General features: G+C 41.2%; 1 non-coding gene across 1 annotated transcript; it reads right to left on the bottom strand.

Annotated features, from left to right (window-relative positions):
• Positions 1-323: 323 nt before the first annotated feature.
• On the bottom strand, positions 324-430 carry LOC127133483 (small nucleolar RNA R71). Its single transcript, XR_007807455.1, has one exon. It is a non-coding gene; the product is annotated as a small nucleolar RNA R71 (small nucleolar RNA).
• Between the last annotated feature and the right edge of the window lie 23,110 nt (positions 431-23,540).

Here is a 23,540-nt window from a genome sequence, read left to right as displayed (position 1 = left end):
CTAGTTCGAGTATAGGAAACCCCCTTATTCCTGCTAACAATTTCGAACTAAAACCGTCTTTGTTTCAATTAGTGCAATAGAACTAATACGCAGGTCTCGCTACTGAGAACCCGAATCAACATTTAAAAGTTTTTATCCAACTAGCTGACACCTTTAAATCTAACGGCGCTTCACCCGACGCGATCCGTTTAAGATTATTTCCTTTCTCTCTCAGGGATAGAGCACGTCCATGGCTAGATTCACTTCCAGCTAATTCAATAACTACCTGGGAAGACCTTAGGAGAGTATTCCTTTCTAGATATTTCCCCCCTAGTAAGACTGTTGTTCTTCGAAACCAAATAACTAGATTTGCTCAAAACCAAGGAGAATCGCTTTTCGAAGCTTGGGAGAGATATAAAGAGCTATTAAGAGTCTGTCCACACCATGGCCTGGAACAATGGCTGATCGTTCATACCTTCTACAATGGACTCCCTTATAACACCAAGATGAGCGTCGACACTGCCGCAGGTGGCGCGCTGATGAACAAACCTTATCCTGAAGCTTGTGACCTAATTGAGGATATGGCCCAAAACCATTACCAATGGGGAACCGAACGAGCATCAATAGAGAAAAAGGAGACCCAAGGTGGAATACATGAGGTAAGCTCTCTAGACATGATGCAGGCGAAAATGGACGCTTTAGCCCTTAGGATCGAACATATGTCTACAAACACTAACACCGTAGCAGTAGTCCACACAGAGTGCGAACTCTGTGGATCTAAAGGACACGAATGAGCGGAGTGTAACCTTTTGAACGAACTAAATACCGACCAAGTGAATTACGCCCAAGGTAACCCATTTTCAAACACTTACAACCCTGGATGGAAGAATCATCCAAATTTCTCCTATAAAAACCAGAACCCTATCCAAAATCATGCACCTCAGAGACCGCAAGGTTATCAAGCCCAAAAACCAAACCAACCTATGCAAGTTGTGCCCCAGAAGTCTAACCTTGAGAAAATCATGGAGAGCTTTATATCGGGCCAGACTCAGCAAAATAAAGAATTCCTAAACCAGAACATTCACGTAAACGAACTTATAACGCAATTAGGAACCAACATTGATCAGATAATCACTCACAACAAGATGCTTGAAACCCATATCTCACAGGTAGCACGAAACCAAGTCCCACAAACTACACCTAGAGGCCAATTCCCTGGACAACCTCAACCAAACCCTCGAGGGCAAGCTAACGCTATCTCGTTACAAAGTGGGACAACTTACGAAGGGCCTCATAACCCAGCAATGAGCAAGTCCAAAACTTCTATACCTACAAACCAAGAAGAGGAACCGGAGGAATCCGAGAAACAAACCAACCAAGAAGGTGAAGCCAAGGATAAAACTTACAAACCACCACCCCCGTACAAACCACCAATCCCATATTCGCAAAGACTTAAACAAACCAAAGTCAACAACCAATACCAAAAATTTATAAAAGTGATAGAAAAGCTTCATGTAGAGATTCCTTTCACCGAAGCTATCACCCAAATTCCGTCTTACGCCAAATTTCTCAAAGACATCTTAACCAACAAGCGTAGGCTCGACGATCAAAAACCCTTGGAATGCAATTTTATTTTCGAGGATAAACTTGCTAAGAAGGAGAAAGACCCTGGTAGTTTTTCTATACCTTGCATTTTAGGGAGTCATGTGATCGACAAAGCCTTCCTAGACTTAGGCACTAGTGTAAGTTTAATGCCCTTAGATATATGTAAAAGGTTAAACCTAGGAGAGTTACAACCAACTAAGATGTCCCTTCAATTAGCCGATAGGTCTGTTAAGTATCCTGTAGGAATTTTAGAAGACATCCTAGTTAGGATCGGTCAACTTTATATCCCAACAGACTCTATGGTCATGGATATCAAAGAAGACGAAGAAATCCCTATTCTTTTAGGTAGACCATTCTTATCAACAGCCGGAGCTATAATAGATGTCAAAAGAGGGAAATTAACCTTCGAAGTAGGGGATGAAAAGATCGAGTTCATTCTTTCAAAATTCCTGATGGCACCAATTCTAGGAGACGCATGTTATGCGATCGATATCATAGATGAGTGCATAAGAGAATTCGGTCAAGGAGAACCTAAGATCGAACCATTTTCTAACCCGAATGAAAAGGATGACGAGTTAGAAGAAATGGAACCTCACACTAACAAATGTCTGGATCTTACTCCATACCCTTCACCTAATTCTCAAAAACCAGACCAAGAACTTAAGGAACTACCCAAGAACCTAAGATATGAGTTTTTGGATGAAGAAATGAACCGCCCAGTAATAGTTAGTGCCACCTTAAATCAAGACGAGACGAATCGACTCTTGAACGTTTTAAGAAGGTACCCCTCTGCCTTAGGGTACAACATCTCTGATTTAAAAGGTATTAGCCCATCCGTGTGTATGCACAGGATCTCACTAGAGGAGGATTCAAAACCTTTCAGAGAACATCATAGACAAATCAACCCTGTAATGAGCGAGGTAGTAAAGAAGGAAGTCCTTAAACTACTGGAAGCTGGTATAATCTATCAGATTTCTGATAGTAAGTGGGTAAGTCATGTACATGTGGTACCCAAGAAGGGAGGCATCACAGTCGTGCAGAACGAAAAAGGAGAGCAGGTCACTAAACGCATAGAAGGCGGATGGTGTATGTGCATAGATTATAGGAAGCTCAATAAGGCAAGTAGGAAAGACCATTTCCCTCTTCCATTCATAGATCAAATGCTTGAGCGTCTTTCCAGACACTCCTAATTTTGTCATCTTGATGGATATTCTGGATTTTTCCAAATACCCATACACCCCGAGGATCAAGAGAAAACAACCTTTACCTGTCCTTACGGAACGTTTGCTTACAGACGAATGCCGTTTGGACTCTGTAATGCGCCAGCTACTTTCCAACGTTGTATGATGTCAATCTTCGCAGATTATCTCAACGGAATCATGGAAGTATTCATGGACGACTTCTCGGTGTGTGGATTGGACTTTGAAAACTGCCTTATTAACCTTGAGAAAATCCTAGTGAGATGCGTAGAAGTTAACCTTGTGTTAAACTAGGAGAAGTGCCACTTTATGGTCAAAGAAGGCATAGTGTTAGGACTGTAGCGGTGTATTCGTCACTTTATGATTTATTGATTAAATCAAAAGCAAAGCATACAAAGAATCGAGTCGCCACCGCACTTTTATTTATCCAAAGGAATGGCTAAAAAGCGAACAAAAGCCTAAGAAGTTTTACACATAGAAAACTAATGAAAAGATCAGAGATCTGGGTGAGGGGTTAATTACGCAATGGGAAGGTGTTAGGCCCCCAAAACGTCCTATGTACTCCTAGGGAGCCCTTTTCACAATTTTTTGTATGAAATGTTATTTGTTTATGAAATATTTATTGTGCAAACATGGATTGAAGGGATGAGTGAAAGAATATACAAGTTATTATTTTTGTGTTTGAACGGATGAACCCGTTGCCTACGTACCTTTCCATGGAAGGTAAGGATCAAAACGCCGTAGTTCGGCTAAAAGATTTCCAAAATATGAGTGGATTGATTTTAAAACAAAAGCCCTAAGGTCTTTCGTTATCCACGGGAGAAAACTCAACCTTATACAAACAACAAGTCCACCATGTGAGAAAAGCTTCAACTTGCTAGTGAGGGGTTAACCCTATAATAAGCAAGGAAGTCTTACAATTCAATCACTAAGGACAAAAGGTGAGATTAACATCAACCAACTAGGATAAATTAAACCTATGGCTAATGCATGAAAACTTATCAAGAATGGACAAAGCCACAAAACAATTGAATGAGTGAATTAACCAATTAGGATTATTCACAAAAGATGGTCAAAGTATGATTAGAATTCAATTCAAAAGAAGTATTATGGAAATGAAGTTTTGAAAAATCAAAGGCTTAAGGCCTAGGTTTCTAATTTGAAAAGAAATGAAGATGTTTGCACAATAGTTTTCTTATTTTGGGTTAATATGCAAATGGAGGTTTAAAGAAACAAAAAGGTGGGAGGGTGAGGAAGTAAAACTTCTTAGATGTTCACCTCTTGAGATCATATGTAGATGATTCAAGTGATTCCTTTGGAATAGGCAACAATGCAAATAACAGATGAACAAAACAAATGGATACCGGATGCCAATCAATGGACTTATTCCAATCTCACAAAACAAAATGGATATCGGATGCCAATCAATGGACTTATACCAATCTCCTAAAGCAAAATGAAACAATGATACCATATGCCAATCAATGGACTTATACTAGTCTCACAAAACAAAATGGATATCGGATGCCAATCAATAGACTTATACCAATCTCCTAAAGCAAAATGAAACAATGATACCAGATGCCAATCAATGGACTTATACTAGTCTCACAAAACAAAATGGATACCGGATGTCAATCAATGGACTTATACCAATCTCCTAAAGCAAAATGAAACAATGATACCAGATGCCAATCAATGGACTTATACTAGTCTCACAAAACAAAAGGGATACCGGATGCCAATCAATGGACTTATACTAGTCTCCTACCATATCATGGGAAACAACTGCCAATCAATGGACTTATGCTTGCCTCCTCCATGGACAAAACCAAATGCTATAAAGCAAAGTTCATGAAATGATATACAAGTAATGATGACAAATGCACAAAGACACACTTAAGCAAATATGCACAGATGAATCAAGTAAGCAAACACACAAGTCAATTAGCACACACTATATACAATCAATTAGGCTCAAGCAAGGTTAGGCTTTACAGCCAACTGGAATGGGGTAGTTTGAGCTCTTAACCCTAACATTGAGAGTTAGGGTGAAGCAGATGAAAAGGAGATGAGGGGTGTGCCTCATAGCTCTTATCCCTGGTCAGGGAGAGCTTTGATCAATGGAAGGTGTGGGAGTTTAGAAAGTTGGAACTCTTCTCCACAAATGGACTCTATAAGATCTTGGGTTATTATTCACAATGCATCAACACATGGTGTGAGCAAGGTGAATGACACACTGAGTAGCAGGAGATGGACTACACATCTCTTTTATCTGCCAATTGCCTCATAAGAGGACTTTTCCTGCTTGGCACAAAAGTTAAACAATCACAAGCATTGCCTCTTAAGGAGGACTTCAGACAGGTGCCTACCAGTAACAGTAGGTCTTCCAGACTACATGAAGATGAGAGATTATACCTAAGTGGTTAAGCAACCAAGCAAAAGCAAAGTTCAAATGAACTTAAAGCAACTTAGGTACCTGTGGAAACACTAAACAGATCAGTACAATACTCAGACAATCAGACAACAGTCAATAAGCAACAGATGATCTCAATGTACAAAAATGTGTAAACCAAAAGCAAAACTCAAATGAGTTAGCATCAACCTACAAAACACACAATGTTAGTAATCACAAGCAAACATCAATATTCACATAATGAAGCATCACCAATTATGGAGCTTGAATGCTTAACCTGAAATCAAAGCTCAAACATAAGCAACAAACCACTAGGTCAAAGCCTAGGGTCAAAGATGGAGAAAAAATTTAAAACAGGAGCTCAAATTTAACATGAATCAACTTCAATCACTTATTGACAAGTTCCACAAGGTCTCACATCAAGATCATTAACCAAATGCATTTCATGATCAAATGAAGTTCAAGGCAATTTCAAAGCTCATATGTGATCAACATGAATGAAAAATGCAAATCAAATCAGAAATAATTCAAATAATTCTGAGAAAATTCAAGATCAACCAAGACATTCATAATATGCATCACACAAAAAATCAGAAGCATTGGACATCATTTGGCATGTCAAACTCATCATACAAGTTGAACATCAAAAGGTGTGACACAAATTTTCACACCAAGTTAGCACAATCATAAAACAGAAATGGATCACAGGAAAAATACCAAATCAACACCCAAATGTCAAGTAATGTGTCTAGTTATAGCATGCAAAATTTCACATTCATTGGATAAGAAACAAGCATTTCACAACATGATAACCAAGGCAAGGTCAAATAAGGACACATGTTCAATCATTCTAGCACAAAAAATTATCCAGCCAAGCACAACTTGTAAAATTATGATCATAAAATACTAGACAAAATAAGGATCACAGTGCAAAAAATTGGAGTCAATTTGGTTGAGTTTTCAATTTTATATGATTTTTTGAAGTTAAGGAAAAAATTGAAAATCAAAGATGAGCATAGCATGGTCAAAGGAGGGAAAATGAGTAAAATAGTGAAGCATTTGAATATTTTGTATTGGCCAGGAATCGAAGTCAGGCAACATTCAAAAGTAGCGTGCACTCAAAACGACATCGTATAGCCTAAACCCTAGCGCGCCAAAAGATTTCGTAGCTAATTCAAAGTTTCGTAGCTAATCCGAAGCAAAGCCGTGGCAAATTCTGGAAATGATAACATTCAAAGGTTGAAGATGAAGATCATGATGATCTTCATCTGGATTTTCCAGAAAACTCAAAACATGTCCAGAAATCAACCAAACTAACATCAAACGATTGGTCATGCAATGTATATTCAAGATCAACAATCAATTTCACACGAATCATCATAACAAAGCCAAATCGAAGAAAAACTTAAATGAACATCAAAACTTTAAACAAGCATAACTTCATGTACAATGCATCATTTCACATGATTCAAAGCTCAGATTCATCAGCATGCTTAGATCTACAACAATATCATAATAGATTTTAAAATTAAGAGAATCAAATTGTGACCTCTTGAAGTGCAGATTCGGATTTGGCTTGATTCAAGGCTTGTGATAGCTCCAATGTTCCTCTGTGATGCTTGTATAGATGATTGAGGGAGAAATGAAGCTTAATTGCACGAGAATTCAGCAGAATTTGAAATCACCATGGATGCTTCAAGCTACGAGTATGCTTCAATATGGCACGGTTTCTCTCTATTCCACGTCCAATCTTGCTCAACAATACTTCAGGATCAAGAATCAACCAATAGAATGTGCTCTTGTGTGAAGATTTGCAAGAAAAATTTGAGAGAAAAGTTTGAAGAATTTTGGATCTAGATCTAAAAAATGAATGTTAACCCCTGAAAACAGTTATGCTTATGCTTAAATACCTCATGCTAATCATTCTGTAATCAAGCTTAAACCAAATGCTAATGAGATTAATCAAGTTTTTGAGTGTATGCACAAATTGGGTTTTCACCCCCATGCATGAAGTAGCATGTGAACAGTGCTCAAATATGATCCTAATCCACTCAAATAAGGCCCATGCAAGCTTTTGAGATGGTTTTGTATGCATTCAATCATTAAAAATGGTTTTATGAAATTTCTCTTCAAAAACTTCATGAATGAGCACATGATAATGCAAATAGAATTCAAGCCATGTAATGAATGTTTTGGAAACTACAAGTCATGAGGAGAAAATTGCAAAAAGAACCACTCATTTTGGAGCTTTGGTTGAAAAGTCATGCTCATTTGAAGTTCCATGCATACTTTGCCATGATTTGATCATATCTCCTCAACCACAGATCATAAATCCATGATCTTGGACTTTTTGGAAATGGGAGAGAAAGATCTACAACTTTCATGTTCAACAAAATTTCATTTGAAGCTTTCTTGATGATGTAATATTAAGTTGAAGTTGGTTCAAAATCTTTCCATTTTTGGAAAGTTCAAATTATAGGTCACTTGCTATTTTTGGAAATTCTTGACCTGACTTCAAATTCTTCAATGTGAATGTTTGAAATTTCAAATGAGACTTGTTTGAACATGAATGAAGTATTTCTAATCACTTCCCACCTCCAAATCCACAGTTGACTTTGCAGTTGACTTTCTAGGTCTTCAGATGACCTGAAAATGTTCTGATGAGATTCAAGCCTCTACCACTTGGGATTTTGCTTCAAAATGACATCATAGCTCATATGAACTCTTGTGAATGATTGTGGGGTCCAAATCTCAAGAATGACCACCATCTATTGCTCAATGAATGCTTTGATTGCATTTACCTGTTGATTGCTTCATCTGCAAGACAAAGGTTAGATGACATATTTTTGTACTTTTGGTTAGTGATAAAAAGAAAAGCAATGATATACAAATGCAAACAATGCTTGGTGATCAAGAACCACCCTCAAAAAGATAACCCACCCACAAGGAAGGCAGCCAGGTGTCCAATGATCCTTGAGGCAATGAAATGTTATGATATGATGCCATGAGGGATCTTAGGGACAAAATTGGGGTCTTACAGATGCCCCTATTTAAGGTCATTCTATCCGAAGAAGTGAAGGTTAAAATCTTCATCTCGACGCGGTAGAATGGGCTTAAATAACAGTAATGAGACAAATTTTGGTCCCTAAGAGACCTCATGATGCAAATGTATGCATGCAAAAGAAACAACCTCTGTGGGGAATATTGGTCCACAAAGAAAAGACGATCCATCGGAGTAATACACTCACCAGGGACAGAGACTCTAACAGGACTCTCATGGGGATAATGAAAAATAAAAAGAATGCATGCGCAGGACACGACTCTGAATTAGGGGAAACTGACACGGCGCGAACAAGACACGACTGGACTGGAGACCTCACTGAGGAGTAAAGGACTCAAACTGGGGAAAAGAAGAATTCCAAAGGAAGACACATCCATTGGAAAGACTCAAGCTGACTCAAACTATCCACAAAGGATACTTCGGATGAAAAATCCGGACTCGGACTGGGGAAAGATTCACACAGAACCTCCCTGCCGGGGAAAAACTGCATATATTAGGGAAAACGCCAATACAGCACAAGGGCAAAATCACAACAGAAACTCCACTGGGGAATGTCTAACAAAAAGACTCTCATAGAGAAAAAAACTGCAAGATGAGGTGTTACCGGTTACTGGGTAACAAACTCAAAGAGACATGTGATCTAAACACCGGTTACTGGGTGAAAGAAACAACAAGCTCAGGAAGAGTGAATATCTAAGACCGGTATAAGGGTGAGAGATATCAATCAACCAAACATCTGAGAAAGACCTGAAAAAGGTTCATCAACTCAGGAAAATCTGACTCCACAGGGGACCAAGGTCATAATAGGGAGCAGAAAGGAAGGAACACCAGGGATACTGGTTAATGGGTATATAATAGGTGACCGACCAAAGCATGAATTGGTATATATGCCAAGACACTCATCATCCGAAAGGAGGGCTTGAAAAAGCAAATCGACTTACAGGATGGACATTCGACTCCGCAACGGGAAAACGAATCTTACTCAGCTGGGGAAAAAAACCCAAAGAGCGCATGAGATATAATATCCATTACCGTCAGAACATGGATAGTACACTCGCATGAGATATATTATCTATTACCGTTAGAACATAGATAATATACTCGAAAAGGAAGAGACACCAGAGATACCGGTTACTGGGTATATAATAGGTGACCTATCGAATACGTGAATTGGTTTTTACTGCCAAAACACTCATCATCCTGAAGAGAGCAAAACGCAGACTTATCAAAGGATGGATATTCGATTCTACAAAGAATACGAATCTTACTCCGCTGGGGAAAATCAACAAAGGATTCCAACCAAAGAGTGAATGAGATATATTATTCATTACCGTCAGAACGTGAATAATACACTCGAAAAGAAAGAGACACCAGAGATACCGGTTACTGGGTATATAATAGGTGACCAACCAAAAAGAGAAACAATCGTTACCAACAACAACAGGGTAAACGAAAGATAACTCACAGGGGATAAATTGCAAGCATCCGGCAATTATCCGGGAGACAACGAATATTCGATTCCACAAAGGGACATGAATCTTACTCGACTAGGGAAACACAACAGGCTTCGACTGAAGAGTGCATGAGATATATTATCCATTACCGTCAGAACGTGGATAACATACTCGCATGGAAGATTATCCACAACCGGTCACTGGGTTAATAAAGGATAAATCAACCGAAAAGAAAGGCATCGGGATACCACAACTAGGTACATAAAGATGACCGATCAAGGGGAGCAACAATCATTACCGGCAAAAGGGTAAATGAAAGAGAAACTCACTGGGGATGCATTGATAAACATCAATGATCCGGGGAACAAATCACTGGCATACGGTGAAAGGACCCGTTGAGGATAAAATTGCTAGCATACGGCAATTATCCACAAGGAAAGATCTGTTGGGGATAAAATTGCTAGCATACGGCAATTACCCAGAAGAAAGAGGGAATATCAACATCGAATACTGGATGAAGATAACCACAAAGAGTAACCATCATCGGTTAGGATGAACAACAAGGTTAACTCTGCAAAGGGGAGAAATTAGGATTTACAACTACCGAATACGGGGTAGAAGACCAAAAACTCTGGCTTAGGATAAAATTGCTAGCATACGGCAATTATCCACAAGAAAGCACAGACTCCGCTAGGGAGACAACAATAACATAGGATTTACAAATACCGAATACTGGGTAGAAGACCACAAAATCCACCATCAACCAGAATGAACCACAAAGGTTACCTCTGTTAGGGGATAAAAGTAGGATTTGTAACTACCGAATACATGGTAGAAAACCAACAACTCCCTGCGTAGGGAATGAAAGAGTCACAATTCTGCACGGGGAAACAAAATAGGGTTTATAACAAACCACCAACTGCTGAAGAGCAAGAAAATAGGATTTACGACTACCGAATACTGGGTAGAAAACCATCGACTCTTGCTGAGGAACAAAGAATGTTCACAAACACCTATTCCCCAAAAGGGAAAAAAGGGTATACAGGATTTACAACTACCGGGTACTGGGTAGAAAACCAACGACTCTCCTGAGGAATAAAAGGTGTATAACCATAAATTCCACCAAGAAAAGGGAACATAGGACTTACAACTACCGGGTAGAGGCCCAAACTCCGCTGGGGATAAAAAGAATTATTGCCGGTTACTGGGCAATTGATTCATTTATTCCACAGGGAAGTACAAGAGACAGTTGAAAATGTCAATTCAGGATCAAACCAAAAGGCAAACTGAATCAAGACTCGTCCTAATGAGGATATAACTCAATAGGAAGATCCACCCCAATATATGTGTTGGGAGGAAACGGAAAAAACCGTCATCCACGAGGATATATCTCAGTGGGGAATTGCAGAAGGAAAGACAGACACTTTCTGCTTATGGGGCTGACTCTATATTGAGAGATTAGACACCCGACATCTGCTTGGGAAGATCTACTGGAGAGATCTACATCACCATTAGCAAGAGACAACAAACAAAAGATATATGGTAAAAATGCAATCATGAATATCTGAATGTTGAAAGTATGCATGAATATGCGTGATTTATGTTTGATGAATGCTAACAAAACAGACATATCTAACACAAACAGGCCCAGGAATCAAACGCCCGGTACTACACTTCCAGAGGAAAATCCAAGGAAAGCTAATCTGCTGGAGATCTGACTGCTAAAAAGCAAAGATCTGCGGGGAAGCAAGAGATCAGAGATATCCAAGAAATCACAAAATCTCTGAGTGATGGATCATCAATCAACCCAACTAGGGAACAGAAGTTCACAACAGGCAGAAACTGCCACAAAGACAAATCTGTTGGGGAAATGGAGAAATCCCGAGATTTCTGCAGGGGAATCCCCAGCATCAACTGGGAAACAAGAGTTCACTGCACAAGCAAGAACCGCTGAAAAGAACAGAACACAATAGTAGAATATAGCCGCACAAGCAACTCTACTAAGGATACTGTCAGCAACTCCATTGGGGATAAACCCACTGAGGGAAAATAGATCACACAAGTAGATTCTGCCTCAAGCCACTCTACTGGGGATCAAAAGCATCAGGAAATCAAACAAGTCTATGGATAATAGATCACCAACCAACCTTGCTAGGGAACAGAAATCTACAACAGGCAGAAACTGCCACAAAAGCAACTATGTTGATGATACCAACTCTGTTGAGGATACTGCAGGGAAATCGCAAAACTTCTGCAGGAAACATCACAGACACAATCCACCGTACCACGAATCTACTGGCGAATTATTTGAGGAAGAGAAGGAGAACTGGTGATCAACCACCCAATACTGAACCTTCCAAGAGGAAACCACCCACTGCCGAGGAGGAAATAATCACTGCTCTGCTGAAGGGATAAGAGGTGAAAACCTCAGCAAGCACTCTGATGGGGAGATATAGCATAGATGAAGTATATCATACCAACCACTCCGTTGGCGACCTTAATGAGGAAACAGCCGAAGTACCGGGATGTCAACCCAACAACTGCCAAATCTTCCAAAAGGAAAGCACCCACGCCGGGGAGAGAATATTATTGGAGAGGATTGTGAAGTTCCATCAAGCACTCTGATGAGGGAACAAAATCTCAACAGAATCTCTCCTTAGGGAACAACCCTAACAACAATCTGGAGAAAGAGGATACAACCATGCCAGGAATATGAACAAATGTCTTACCTTGTTGGAAATCATGCCACCCTTGGGAGAGCACTGAGAAATTCTTAAGTATCCTTTTATCATTGTGAATGTTCACTTTGTTTAAAACAAGATTTGAAAAATTTATTTGTTTAAAACAATGACATTTTATCAATTATAACATGCAAAACATTTGTTGAATTGAAACAAATAAGAGTGCAAATAATTGGATAAAAGCTCAAATTGATTTGATGGAATGGTAGTCTGCGAATGGCAAGACTCCATAGATCTGTACAAATTTGAAATCAGTGATATATATTGGAAGAGGGCTACATTGAACATAATGATCCTTTCTCTACCAATTTGAATTTCGATGTATTCGAAGCTTCAGTTGACGATGAATCGAGAATCTCTGACGAATAGACAGTTTGGAACAGAAAGTCTTGTCAAGATGCAGTTACTTGCCAAATCCCTAATTTTTGCCTAGATTGCCTCAGGGTGAGGTACTCAATCTAGCGGGATGCAAATTCACTTTTTTTCATGTCTCTAATTTTTGCCTGGATAGCCCTTTCGGGTTATCCACCGAGACGCTCATTTTTGCCTAAGCCGCCCTTTCGGGTTTTCAACTTAGCGAGCTATTCTGTTTTTCTTTTGCATACTTTTTTTTAGGCAAAGTATTTCTTGACTGCATCTGAATTCACAGGACGAGTGAAATCCTCCCCATTCATTGTTGTAAGCATCAAAGCTCCGCCTGAAAATGCTCTCTTAACAACATATGGACCTTCATAGTTTGGAGTCCACTTGCCCCTGGAATCGGGCGCGAAAGACAAAACTTTCTTGAGCACAAGGTCACCTTCTCGGGACACACGAGATTTGACCTTCTTATCGAATGCTTTCTTCATTCTCTGCTGATATAACTGACCATGGCACATGGCAGTCAATCGCTTCTCTTCAATCAAATTCAACTGGTCGTAACGACTCTGAATCCATTCAGCATCAGTCAACTTGGCTTCCATCAAGACTCTCATTGATGGGATCTCCACCTCTACTGGGAGAACAGCCTCCATGCCGTAAACAAGAGAAAAAGGGGTTGCCCCTGTTGAAGTGCGGACAGATGTACGATATCCATGCAAAGCAAATGGCAGCATCTCATGCCAATCTTTGTACGTAACCGTCATCTTCTGGATAATCTTCTTGATGTTCTTGTTAGCAGGTTCAACAGCCTCATTCATCTTCGGTCTGTAAGGAGAGGAGTTATGGTGTGCAATCTTGAACTCAGCGCACAACTCTTCCATCATCTTGTTATTCAGATTAGATCCATTATCAGTAATGATCTTATCAGGCACACCATAACGGCAAATCAATTGATTCTTGATAAACTTCACGACCACTTGCCTGGTCACATTCGCATACGATGCGGCTTCAACCCATTTGGTGAAGTAATCAATTGCTACGAGAATAAACCTGTGTCCGTTGGACGCTTTCGGTTCAATCATGCCGATCATGTCGATTCCCCACATAGAGAAAGGCCATGGTGATGAAATCACATTCAGAAGTGTCGGAGGGATATGAATCTTGTCCGCATAAATTTGACACTTGTGGCATTTCTTCACATACTTGCAGCAGTCAGACTCCATTGTCAGCCAATAGTAGCCTACTCTCAACATCTTTCTAGCCATGGCATGTCCATTGGAATGAGTACCAAATGAACCTTCATGGACCTCAGTCATCAACAGGCTTGCTTCGTGTCTATCCACGCATCTGAGCAAAACCATGTCAAAATTTCTCTTATAAAGCACTTCACCACTAAGGTAGAAACTACCTGACAACCTTCTCAAAGTTTTCCTGTCTTTCACAGATGCCCCAGGCGGGTAGACCTGGTTCTGGAGGAAATTCTTGATATCAAAATACCAAGGCTTATCATCATTCATTTCTTCAACTGCAAACACGTGAGTTGGTCTATCCAAGCGCATCACGGTAATATTGGGAACTTCATTCCAATACTTGACTACAATCATCGAAGCAAGCGTAGCAAGCGCATCTGCCATCCGAGTATCCTCTCAAGGGATATGATGAAAGTCAACTTCTGTGAAGAACGTTGAAATCCTCCTTGCATAATCTCTATACGGAATGAGACCAGGCTGATTCGTCTCCCATTCACCCTTGATCTGATTGACAACCAGGGCCGAATCACCATACACATCAAGATATTTGATTGTCAAATCAATACATTCTTCTAATCCCATAATACAGGCTTCATACTCAGCCATATTATTCGTGCATTTGAAAGTTAGCCTTGCTGTAAACGGAATATGTGTGCCATGAGGAGTAATGATCACTGCCCCAATTCCATTTCCATACTGATTTATAGCGCCATCGAACACCATCGTCCATCTGGAACCAGGTTCCGGACCTTCATCAAGTGTAGGCTCATCACAATCTTTCATTTTCAAATACAGAATCTCCTCATCAGGGAAGTCGTACTGAACAGACTGATGATCTTCAATCGCCTGATGCGCTAAATGGTCAGCCAAGATACTACCTTTGATAGCTTTCTGAGCTTGATACTCGATATCATACTCAGACAACAACATCTGCCAACGGGCAATCCTCCCAGTTAAAGCAGGCTTCTCGAAAATATACTTGATTGGATCCATTCGGGATATCAACCAAGTTGTATGATTTATCATGTACTGGCGCAAACGCTTAGCAGCCCAAGCCAAAGCACAGCACGTCTTCTCAAGCATTGAGTATCGAGACTCACAATCAGTAAACTTCTTACTGAGGTAGTAGATAGCAGATTCTTTCTTCCCTGATTCATCTTGTTGACCGAGTACACAACCCATTGAGTCTTCAAGAACAGTTAGATACATGATCAAAGGTCTTCCTTCTACAGGCGGAGACAAGATCGGAGGTTCAGAAAGATACTCTTTGATACTGTCGAAAGCTTTCTGGCAATCCTCGGTCCAATAAAGGGACTGATCTTTCCGGAGGAGCTTGAATATCGGCGCACATGTGGCAGTCATGTGGGATATGAATCTGGAAATATAGTTCAAGCGGCCAAGAAAACCTCGGACTTGCTTCTCAGTTTTGGGCGCAGGCATCTCTTGTATTGCTTTGACCTTTGTAGGATCAACCTCAATACCTCTCTCGCTGACAACAAAACCCAACAACTTGCCGGAACGGACTCCAAATGTACATTTGTTCGGATTCAGATGAAGCTTGTACTTCCTCAAACGCTGAAAAAGCTTCAACAAATGCTTAACATGTTCAACTTCCGTTCGGGACTTAGCAATCATATCATCAACATAGACCTCTATCTCCTTGTGCATCATATCATGAAACAAGGTAGTCATAGCACGTTGATACGTGGCTCCGGCGTTCTTCAAACCGAAGGGCATCACTCGATAACAGAATGTTCCCCAAGGTGTGATGAATGTTGTCTTCTCCATATCCTCGGGTGCCATCTTGATCTGGTTATATCCGGAAAATCCATCCATAAACGAAAAGACTTTGAATTTAGCTGTATTGCCTACCAACATGTCAATGTGTGGTAGAGGAAAATCATCTTTCAGACTAGCTTGATTCAAATCTCTGTAATCAACACACATACGGACTTTTCCGTCCTTCTTAGGCACAGGCACAATATTGGCCACCCATAGAGGATATGTAGAAGTCACCAGAAACCCCGCATCAATTTGCTTCTGAACTTCCTCTTTGATCTTCATTGCCATATCTGGATGAGTTCTTCTGAGCTTCTGCTTCACAGGCACGCACTCAGGCTTCAAAGGCAAGAAATGTTGCACAATATCTGTATCTAGACCTGGCATGTCTTCATACGACCAAGCGAAGATATCGGAATATTCTCGTAGCAAACTGAACAACCCCTTCTTGACAGACTCTTCAAGAAGTGCCCCAATCTTCACCAGACGAACACAATCTTCAGACCCCAAGTTGACTGTTTCCAGATCTTCGAGATGCGGCTGAATGATCTTCTTCTCGTGCTCAAGGAGACGGGAAATCTCATCAGGAATCTCTTCAACATCCTCTTCCTCTGCCTCGAATACAGGGAATTCAAAATTGGGAGATGGCGTTGGATCATTATGTTCAATGGGTTTTAGAATCAGCCTGCATAATGATTTTGGTTAATGAAAACTTCAGAATTTAAACAAACAAATCATTATGCAGATGAAAAAGGATGCTTTTATTCTTGTTTTTAGGGTTTTTTGTGATCACCGATTTCATGCAAAAGCAAAAAGTGAAAACAAATGGAAAAACAAATGTTTAACAATGCATTAATTGAATGAAATATCATTGTATATATGATGCCAAGAATGTCATCACTTCTCCTTTTGGCATGGGAGAAGGGTTTTGAACAAAGTGAACAAATTACGCTGACTTATGAATGACCGTAGGAACATCCACTGCGACCCAATTATGGCAGATCCCGCCAGGGATAACGAAGTTGCTCAAATCCTCTGCATCCTCTTCCAGAATAGCAGCAGCTTCCTCAGCTTGATCAGCATGGATGAAACCTCCACTCTTGAACAGTCCTTTCTTGTTAAATGCCCCAGAAGAATAGCCAATGCCAGCCCGGGATTTGTTGTCTTCAAGCTCAATCATCTTCCCTAAACCAGCAACTGCACCATATTCAATGGCCAGTTTCGCATCACGATAGGAAGCAAATGAAGGAGACTTCTTCTCAATTGGCTCAGCAACACACAAAGCCTGGAAAGGCGCTCCAACTTCATCTTCAGCATCAATATATGAGAAAGAAGACAGGTGGCTAACCAGGAGAGCCTTTTCTCCCCCTACCACAACCAATTTCTTATTCTTGACGAATTTCAACGTCTGGTGTAGGGTGGATGTCACGGCGCCAGCCTCGTGAATCCATGGTCTACCAAGGAGACAGCTATAAGATGGGTGGATATCCATAACCTGAAAGGTAACTTGGAAATCAATTGGTCCAATCTTGATTGGGAGATCAACTTCCCCAATCACGGTCTTACACGACCCATCGAAAGCTTTCACAACAACACCATTCTGCCTCATGGGAGGCCCCTGATATGATAATCTCGAAAGAGTGGTCTTCGGCAATACATTCAAAGATGACCCAGTGTCCACCAGCACGTTGGATATGGCGTCGTTCTTGCAGTTCATAGAAATATGTAAAGCCATGTTGTGGTCTCTTCCCTCCTCAGGGAGATCAGCGTCACAGAAACTCAAATTGTTGCAAGCAGTAATGTTTGCAACTATACTGTCAAACTGTTCAATAGTGACGTCATGATCAACATAAGCCACGTCCAATACTTTCTGCAGAGCCTCCCTATGGGGTTCTGAATTCAGAAGCAAAGATAGCACGGAGATCTTGGACGGCGTTTGTAGAAGCTGGTCTACAACGTTGTACTCACTCTTTTTGATGAGCCTTAGCATCTCATCACAGTCTTCATTCATAGTGCCACTTCGGCCAACAGAAGAAGCAGGAGTCTTTTGTACAGAAGAGGGTTTGGCAACAGCAAGTGCCGGGTTCGGGACATTCACCGCAGTCCCAACCGGACGCTCAGCAGAATCAGAAACAACATGAGGCTTCGGAGGTGCAGAAAACACACGACCACTTCGGGTCAACCCGCTCACATCAGCAATATTAACCACAGAAGTTGAAGGCAACGGCACTTCTTTCCCATCTTCCACGGCAAGAGCACTGTAACGAAAGGGAATCGCTTTATCTGAAGCATAAGGCACAGGACCTGTAGGCTTGATCACCAAAGAAGGAGAGACCTTCGGCTTGCTACCATCATAACGGATGACAACAGGCTCAGGAATCTTGAACACAGGAGAAATCACATTCACCTCTGGTTCGTCTTCATCAACATTTTTGTTTTGAAGAATCTCAATGGTACCATCATCTAGCAGCTCTTGAAGCTCTCTGCGCACTTGGCGACAACCCAGACGATTGACAGAGCAGATACGGAATTTGTCATGGTCGTGCTCCATATGACTCTAATCACACAGCAGACGATGCAACTCAACCAATGACTGTCGAATATGGCTTACATATTTGACTTTATATTTACCAGGGCAACCCTGGACCATGTTAACCGACTTCCCATGCTCCGGCAATGGGTTCTTCGTAACATTGGGGCTTGAGTCCTCAAAGCTCAGAATGCCGCATCTCATAAGGTCTTGCACCTTAGTCTTCAATGGATAACAATTCTCTATATTGTGACCGGGAGCACCAGAATGATAAACACAATGATGGTCGGGCTTGTACCACCACTGCGGGTTAGCAGGTACAACCGGAGGATCCCTCGGGGTAATCAGTTTCCGCTCTATTAAAGAGGGATATAGCTCAGCGTATGACATAGGAATATGATCGAAAGTGATCTTCTTCCTATCATAATTCAAATTAGCCTGATTACTGTTGTTGCGAGGCTGGTAAGCCTGTTGCTGTGGGCGATGTTGCTGTTGATACTGAGGTTGTTGCTGATTATGCTGATTATTATCTCTGAAGACAGGTGCTATGTGAGCCACCTGATGCTGACTGCTGGCATGACGCACAGGCTTCCTCTTGGAAGAGGGTCTTCTGGGTTTAGCATGGGATTGCACAGCATGTGCCTCCCCATCTTTCTTCTTAAACGCCCCATATCGTTTAGAAGAGCTTTCATCCTTAGATAACCGTCCTTCACGGACTCCTTCCTCCAATCGCATCCCCATGTTCACCATCTCGGTGAAATCAGAGGGAGCACTAGCGACCATCCGCTCATAATAAAATGAACTAAGAGTCTTCAGAAAGATCTTAGTCATCTCCTTCTCTTCCAGCGGAGGAGTAATCTGAGCTGCCAGCTCTCGCCACCTCTGGGCGTACTCTTTGAATGTCTCTTTGTCCTTCTGGGACATAGCTCTGAGTTGATCACGGTCAGGAGCCATATCCATATTGTATTTGTATTGCTTGACGAAGGCTTCGCCAAGATCGTTGAAGGAACGGATGTTTGCACTATCAAGGCTCATATACCAACGAAGAGCTGCACGAGACAAACTATCCTGGAAATAATGAATCAGCAGTTGATCATTATCAGTCTGAGTAGACATTTTCCTGGCATACATAACCAGGTGACTGAGATGGCAGGTGTTCCCCTTATACTTCTCAAAGTCAGGGACTTTGAACTTGACGGGTATCTTAACACCGGGAACCAAGCACAGTTCAGCAGCAGACTTGCCAAACAAGTCTTTCCCTCGAAGGGTCTTCAATTCCTTGCGGAGTTCAAGAAATTGGTCGTTTATCGCATCCATCTTTTCATTAACATCTGGGCCCTCAGACGGCTCAGAATGATAGATGGTGTCGTCTACCCTGGGAATGGTATGCACGACAGGAGGAGGCATTGCAAGGACCGAGCTAGATGCCGGCATGGAAGCAAATGTAGGAGCTGGAATATCTGGCATAAAACCTGGAGGCATACCCCACGGAAACCCGGCTGGTATGGCATTCGGCATGAAGTGGGCACTGGCAGCTGGCACAGTCGAGGAGACAATCTCTGATATAACAGTCCTCTGGGGAGGAGTTGCAGGTGGTGGAGACGGTTGATTCTGGGCAGCCAAGAATTGCTCCATCAGAGCACTCAGTCTGGAAACTTCTTCCTTCAGCTCTCGGTTTTCTTGTTCAAGTTGATCCATCACTCTTGCAGAATTAGCTCGGGTGTAGTACCGATGAGTCAGCTTGTCTTCAAAATAAATGAAGAGCACAAAGTTAGGCCACAGACAAGAAGACCAGAACGACACCTGCTTATGCAAAATGATGCATGCAATGCTCGTGCATATGCTTTGTTTTTATTTTATTTCAAGGAACTTTTAGGGTTCTATTTGCAAATTTTGAAATATTAAACATTTAATACCATATGGAAAAATATCTCATCAAATATATCTTCGAGACAAAGAAGTACAGCATTGTTGATCATATTACAAGGGAAAAGGAAAATGAACATCCTATGGATCCCTAGAAGCTCGAGACGCTGGAAGACGAGATGCACAAAGCTTCTTAATCTCTCTCTCATATGTTGCTTCCATATCCGCTTTCTCTTTAGCAAGTCGATCGTACTTCCTCTTCCAGAATTTGGAAGACTGAGGAAGCAGAGAAGTCCAGGTATCATTCGGATCGTCTATCACCTGGTGCTCGAGGAATTCGATCAGAGCGTCCTTCTCCTTAAGCTGTTGAAGCAACTCCTCTCTTTCACGGATCCAGGCACGTGAAAGGTCTTCTTCTCTCAACTCCTCTACGCCTTGGTTAGGGAGGGTTGAAGGCCCGGCCACAACCAACAGTGTAGGTCTCGGATAATCATATGGCATAAGATACTCAGATGCTCTTTGCCTGACCCAAGAAGTATACGGCTCCAAAGCTATGCAGTTCTTCAGATCCAACTCATTCTTACCCTTCTTGTGAATCTTGCGCCAAGCGCGGACCATCCTGGCTTTCAGGCCTTGGGGATCTTTACCCTCCTGAAAGAACACACCTTCTAACAGAATGTTATGAGGTTTATCCTTTAGGGGGAACCCAAGCTGACGACGTGCTAAGATAGGGTTGTAGCTGATCCCACCACATGTACCAAGAAGAGGCACATTAGGGAATTCACCACAATAATCAATAATCTGGACTGTATCATACACACGATCATACCAAGAGATATCGTCATTAGTGAGAGACATAAGTCTCGTAGACCACCGTAGACAGCCCTTGTTCTCCTTGAAAGCAACCGTCTGCGGTAAGTGAGAAATAAACCACTTATACAACAGAGGCAAACAGCACACAATAGCTCCTCCACCCTTTGCATTCCTCAGATGCAAAGAGAAATAGGTATCACCCAACAGAGTAGGAACGGGATTAAGAACAGAAAAGATCCTAATGGCGTTCACATCCACAAATTTGTCGATGTTGGGGAACAATACCAAACCATAGATGAGCAGCACGAATATGGCCTCAAAGGCATCCTCACTCATGGCCTTCCCATAAACGGTAGCTTGAGCGATGAGGAAATCAGAAGGAAGACCCTGAATTCCACCTTTGGTGGTCATATGTGCTTCAATCAGGGATTCATCTATGTGCAACAAGTCTGCAATCTCTCGAGAAGTCGGAATACTCTCTAAGCCACTGAACGGCACCTGATCCAGAATAGGAATACCCACAAGATGAGCATACTCCTCGAGCGTAGGCAACAGCTGAAAGTCTGGAAAAGAGAAGCAGTGATACAGAGGATCATAGAACTACGCCAAAGTACTCATCAACCCTTCATCAACCTGAGTGGTCAACAGAGGCAGAAGCTTCCCATAACGAGCTTTGAAACCCAAGGGATCTAATACATAGGATGTCAGATTCCTTAACTCTTTCAGATCGGGCTGTCGAAAGCTGTACTTCTTTGTATGCCTTTTTGGTCTTTCCATGTCTGAAAATTTTGCAAATAAACCCTTTAAGTTCCTTGAAAATTTTCTCATTTTTCTGATGACATGAATGCATATGAATGCATGAATGTATGAATGCAACAATCACACTCAAGGATCAAGCAAAGCACACCAAACAAAGGTCATGGGAAAGCTCATAGCATCCTTAATATCAATCATCCATTTTGGTGGATTATGGTTTTCACCTTATCAACACCCAAGTTCCATTGATATTAACGATACATGAACCGGCTCAATCATCCTTAATATCAATCATCCATTTTGGTGGATTATGGTTTACACCTTATCGACACCCAAGTTCCATTGATATTAAGGATGTCTGAACGACTCAACCATGAATCACGGGTTTGTTGAGAGTCACGAGCATGGAGTCTCGGTTAAGAACCACCCAAAGGGAGTGTACTAGGGTTTAAACCTGCCGAACATGTTCTATAAGAGGTTCCCATAGTCATCATCCCATCTTTCGAATATTATCGGAGGAACGAATACTCGTATTCCAAAAATATTCTCAAGAGAGACTCTTATGAGTGTAGTATCGTGTAACAATCGCATCAGATCTTACACCTGAACGACCTCCGCACTACGTCCTAAAAATAGGCCAAGATGGGCTTGGTAAACTAAGGTCCTTGGCTTCTAAGGCACATGATTGAAAGAATAATGCCTAACCACAAATAACTTGTGTGACATTATTAATCCAACATGACCTCCACCAAGTGAATGGACTCGCAAGTCAACTTGCTAAGGAATACTCCACACAAGTCGACAAGACTATGCCATTCTCCTATCCTAAGGTGCACTCGAGTTCGGGTATAGAACTCATCTCACAGAGATCACCAAGCAAACAAGCAATTGTATATCAAGTAATTCAATCATTACAATCAATACAGTAATCCCAAATTGTACAAAAATATGTCATATAACAAATAAACAATATCATACAACAAGGGTGAAAAGTAGGCAAAACCACCAAGGGCAACATCCCCAGCAGAGTCGCCACTTTTCTGTAGCGGTGTATTCGTCACTTTATGATTTATTGATTAAATCAAAAGCAAAGCATACAAAGAATCGAGTCGCCACCACACTTTTATTTATCCAAAGGAATGGCTAAAAAGCGAACAAAAGCCTAAGAAGTTTTACACATAGAAAACTAATGAAAAGATCAGAGATCTGGGTGAGGGGTTAATTACGCAATGGGAAGGTGTTAGGCACCCAAAACGTCCTATGTACTCCTAGGGAGCCCTTTTCACAACTTTTTGTATGAAATGTTATTTGTTTATGAAATATTTATTGTGCAAACATGGATTGAAGGGATTAGTGAAAGAATATACAAGTTATTATTTTTGTGTTTGAACGGATGAACCCGTTGCCTACGTACCTTTCCATGGAAGGTAAGGATCAAAACGCCGTAGTTCGGCTAAAAGATTTCCAAAATATGAGTGGATTGATTTTAAAACAAAAGCCCTAAGGTCTTTCGTTATCCACGGGAGAAAACTCAACCTTATACAAACAACAAGTCCACCATGTGAGAAAAGCTTCAACTTTCTAGTGAGGGGTTAATCCTATAATAAGCAAGGAAGTCTTACAATTCAATCACTAAGGACAAAAGGTGAGATTAACATCAACCAACTAGGATAAATTAAACCTATGGCTAATGCATGAAAACTTATCAAGAATGGACAAAGCCACAAAACA

This window comes from Lathyrus oleraceus, chromosome 3, assembly GCF_024323335.1.
Source record: "Lathyrus oleraceus cultivar Zhongwan6 chromosome 3, CAAS_Psat_ZW6_1.0, whole genome shotgun sequence".
Taxonomy (NCBI): Eukaryota; Viridiplantae; Streptophyta; class Magnoliopsida; order Fabales; family Fabaceae; genus Lathyrus; species Lathyrus oleraceus.
The sequence above is the reverse complement of the archived record's forward strand: the minus strand, read 5'-3'. Positions and strand labels throughout refer to the sequence as shown.